A 4,740-nucleotide genomic window follows, 5' to 3' on the forward strand; every position below is an offset into this window, starting at 1 on the left:
TTTCATCAGCCGTGAATTAATCTACAGAACAGTGGCACTGCGTAGGTTGCTCTTGGCTCTCTGAAGATGCATATAATGAGATAAACAATGGCTTGTTAAGTTTCAGATTTGTTTTGTAACCTCATGGAAAATTCTGTGTACTGCTTCTCAGCATTGGGAATTGTCCAGCTGTAAACGCATATCAGTAAAGTACAGAAGGCTCAAATTTAGGAAACGGAGCAGAGCCTAAATAAAATATTTACAAAGAACCATGAAGGCACTGAGACCTGTATTTCTCAGATATATAAGCAAGGATGCCTGTGCAGAACAGGAGAAGACAGAGGTGGAAGAAAGGACAATTATCATCCTTCTGATTTTTTTTTCTGAGGTCTGTGCTGTGTGTAGACTACCACGTAATCTCTCAGGGTGCCTATACTTTCTCTGTGGACTGTAGCAGAGATCCATGGAAGCTATCACCACCAACAACTGGTTTTGATTTAATACTCTCTCTGCAATTAAGACATTTTATAAGCAGCTCTTTGTTTTGTAGGATCATCAGGTCAACTTGTAGCTTAGCTCATGAGACAAATACAGCAGCTTACTGAGCATGTTTTCGTCTTTCCATTCAGTCAGAAAAGCTTCATACTTCTGATAAGGGATCCTCCTACATGGAGCACTGACAGACAATCCAATTAAACAAAAAGGGAAAAGAAAGAACATAGGGTCAGATATTTTTATTATTACTATTTTATTTAGTGCTTTATGCACATAGAAGCTTGTAGCTACATGTTGGAGCAGGAAGGGTACGCAGATTTCCTTCTGTCAGGTGACTGCTGGATGATGCAGTGGTATCCCCTCTTGGTCCATCTTTGATCTTGAATTTTGAAGGTTTTCTGCATGGTGGAACAGCTTCAGTCAGAGAGACATATGCTCTCTGCCCCCTCACACTCCACTCCATCTCCTGTAGCCAGCATCCTAGTAGCTGGGCCTCTCATCTCAGGGAGAGGTGAGCTCTGGGTTTGAGTACCTCCAGCAGGGCAGGAGGCTGGATGTAGTCCCTAAGATTCTTCACAAGTAATCCAGCTTTCACTGTAAAAGAGCATAACATATAATGTCAGGCAGTTGTGGAGAAATAAAAACAACTTCAAAATAAACTTAGAAAGTAAACTAAAAAAAATAATTTCAAAATTACAGTTTTTAGTATATGTACTTCAATTTTGTCTATTTTAGTCACTTTTTTTTTTTTTAATTATAATATCCTCAAACAGTGTCTCTGGAAAGCAGCCCCATTAATTCTCAAGAAGAAGAGTTACAAATGCTACATTCCCTGCTATTGACAGAGAAGTGGTTGTTTCTCAAGCTGCTTGGATATTACAGAATATTTCTCTGCTGAGCATTTCTGCTATTCAGAAACAGGAGATCTTGTAGTTTAGTGACCATGAAGGCAATTCTATCCAGCTTGAAGTTGTTCTTTGGAAATAAGCTGTGCCACTGTGCTGAGAAATTACTCAGATGTTTCCCTCTTATACCAGTACTTTGAAACTGGGCCTGAATAGTCCTGGGTCACAATATGGAGCTTCAAAACCCTGCATCTTCATTTAAATATCACCACCTGTTTTACATAAGGAATATGTGGCTCTTGAACAGGCAGTTGATTTCCTCCACAGATACCCGCTTCTGTCTTCCCTATTTGCTGAGCCACTCTTCAATCACTGCAGCTCAAAAACCAGTGACCAAAACCTCTGTGGCTCATGCCAGTATTTGGGTATCAAAATCTTTGCCTTTCAGGGGTGGAACAGGGGTATGCAGACCAACTGAGGTATGGCATTTTTCTCCTATGTCATCCCTATGTTATACCCAGGAGAAAGAGCACAGTCTTTGTCCCAGACAACTTGAAAAATGATTATTTACTCCTCTGAAATATGGCTCTACTTTTTTTACTGTTAAATTAGAAACTGAGGATGTGACACAAAATTTGCTCCATTCCTTGAAAAAGAACTAATGAAACAGATGTGGGTGGAAAAGGTCTTTGACCAGGAACCTCACCTGAGGAAGGCCAGTTGAGGACTCTGTTTCACACCATTCTTAAGAGGAAAGGACACTTCTTCTTTAGCTGAAAAAGTAATGACCACTCTCTGAAAATCATATATTTTATTTTCCCCGGGTAAGTCACAGACATTTTACAATGGCAATAAAGTTTTAATTTAAAGCATCAAGGATACAATCTTTCAAGAGTTAATGCTTGGTTTAGTCTCTGGCAGCTCTTTGGTCCAATTCTCTTGTCTTCACTTTTCATGGTCCATTAATGAAGAGATGAACTGCAGAAGAGAAACTTGATCCATTAAATCTATACCATTAGTTCTTTTGTCCTCTTTATCAATTGTATCCAGACCCAGGTAGTGGCTGGAATTTTCCAAAACCACCTACTGCTTGTACCATGTTTCTTTCCTGTTTGGGCAGTTGCTATTTTAGTCTGTCTAACTTTTGACTACAAGATGTCTTGCATGAGAGGAGACTTGATATGAATACAAATATTTCATTGACTCATTTTATTTCTAAAAAAAATAAAAAAAAAAAAAAAAAGCTATGACTTTGCATAACTCTTGATCTGGAACGTATTGTTTTGTTGCCTAAAGAAACATTAATCATAAATTCAAGAAAGACAGGAACAGAAATAACAAAGATGAAAATGGAACAAAAAATGCATAAAACATCGGAAAGATGTAAATAAATTTGCCAAACATGCCTGTTATATCTGAAGAATATCAATGATTTTATAGAAATAATTGCTTACATGCTAAAGCAAAATGTTTCTGATCATGACTGTTGTGTTCTGTTTTGATAGCGCAAGATATTCCAGTGTCTGAAGCATCTGAAACATTGAAGTCATTTTCCTTTCAAAGTAAAAAGAAATATCAGATACAGAAATAGAACTAACAATAACAGCTTTTTTGATAATAAAAAAAAAAAAAAAAAAAAAAAAAAAAAGGAAAAAGGGAAGAAAGAAAAAGAACAAGTTTGAGTAGCTTATTTTAAGGAAAGATAATGAAACCAAATTTTCTTTTATTCTGAAAAAAAAAATGCTATGAACATTTTTAGCATAAATAGATATTCATTTAAAGATCTCTTTACTTGACAAGCTATTTTCTTTGAAACATGAACCCAGAAGATTCTCAACCATTTCAGTATCTGAGATCCTAAATGGCAATAACTTTTGCTCAGTGGTAATTTCTCTGTGATAGCAATTTTGCTATTTATAATACTTTGTGAGTTTCTAAATGCTTATCACCTTAGAATGAAAGTTATTTAACAATATTATGGACAGGCGAAAATTATTTTCCAACTACAACAGGTGAGGCTAAAACAGACAGAGACGGTCGTGCCAAAGCTCTATTTTGGATGCTCAATTTGAATTCTTCTAAGCTAAGCACAGAAAAGACAGAAGCATCTGAAATTAATGGGCCTGTTTTAAAAGCTTAATTAAGGACACTCTGAGGAGAAAACTACAAAAACATAAATGAATTCACTTGGTGCAGCACTGTTGCCCATTTGAGGCTACCTCCCTTCTCTCATCACGGTGCACAGGGAGGGTCAGCCACAACTGGTGCTCATCCTTCTTCACTGCAGCTGTTACAAGGGACTGATCAAAATGTCTTCATCCATATAAAATCAGGCCACTTGAGGATTTTCCATCTCAACACATGGAGGTGTCACTTAAAGGTTGTAAATGGGGGATGTACTTCTTCTGCCCTTCTGGGACAGAAGGTGTAGGGCTGGGAGAAGCAGGACAGCACATCTTGGAGGCTTGTGGTATCCGGCCACAGTGGCATCCCCCTATGCAAAAGCCACTATGGATGTGTGCAGGCCAAGAAAGGGAAGGGATGGGAGAACAGTGCCTGGCTACTCTTCTATGTTTAAACAGGGGCAGGAGCTTCAGCACTCTGTGGTCCTGTCAGCCTGAGAGGAGGGGCTTGTCACTTAAATCTAGGGGGTTTGGCACTGTTACCCAGCATGGAGTTAGAAAATGCACACCAGACAAAATATGTTTCCAGTGTTAAGGAAAAGAAAGAGAAAAGGATTACAAGAGCAGTGGAAATACTATACAAAGGATTTATCTATTCTCTACCTGTCTCGCTTGTAGAGGATTTGGATGGATTTTAGCTACAGGGAGTCAACTATTCTGACTGTGTATACAGTAACGACTGCACAAATAAGCATGGTCTCCATTCAGATAATACAATCAACCTCTTATTTCCTTATATTACTCAGCAGCACCAGAGGCGCATGTTGTCTCAGTTTGCTGCGCTGCCTACCTGTTTCTATGCTTCATCCAACACTCTTCCTCTGTAGGAAATTGAGCCCACAGTCGTCTTCGGCATATGGATTTTCTCCTTCTTAGGGGCTGCTAACATCTCATCAGTCAAGGCAGGATGCCAACAAAAAAGCAATATATTTTTTTCTGAAGCCAAGGGGAAAAAAAAAGACCAGCAGCAGTGAAACTTAAATTATGCATTTTACTCAGTTTATTAACTGCTAAATTTCATTGTAAAGAAGCTTCTAGAGTGTATCACTGTTTCTCTGTCTTTTCTTTCCACTCTACAGAGACAGGAGGAACCTGCATCCTATCTAGTATGGTACCAAGCAGTAAAAAACACAGAGAGTACATTTAACAGAAAGGAGAAAAAAAAGCATAAAATAACATATAATTATTTTCTTTGTCTCTCAGAATACATACAAACACACACACAAACACATACACAG

The 4,740-nt window shown here is 38.2% G+C and overlaps 1 long non-coding RNA gene across 1 annotated transcript; it reads right to left on the reverse strand.

The window, feature by feature from the left end:
• Positions 1 to 795: 795 nt before the first annotated feature.
• LOC309877465 lies at positions 796 to 4,424 on the reverse strand. The gene is made up of 3 exons (XR_014317363.1): positions 4,293 to 4,424; positions 2,026 to 2,092; positions 796 to 1,068 (listed from the first exon to the last, which is right to left on the reverse strand). It is a non-coding gene; the product is annotated as an uncharacterized lncRNA (long non-coding RNA).
• Between the last annotated feature and the right edge of the window lie 316 nt (positions 4,425 to 4,740).

Source organism: Aythya marila, assembly GCF_965140915.1.
Source record: "Aythya marila genome assembly, chromosome: 4".
NCBI lineage: Eukaryota > Metazoa > Chordata > Aves > Anseriformes > Anatidae > Aythya > Aythya marila.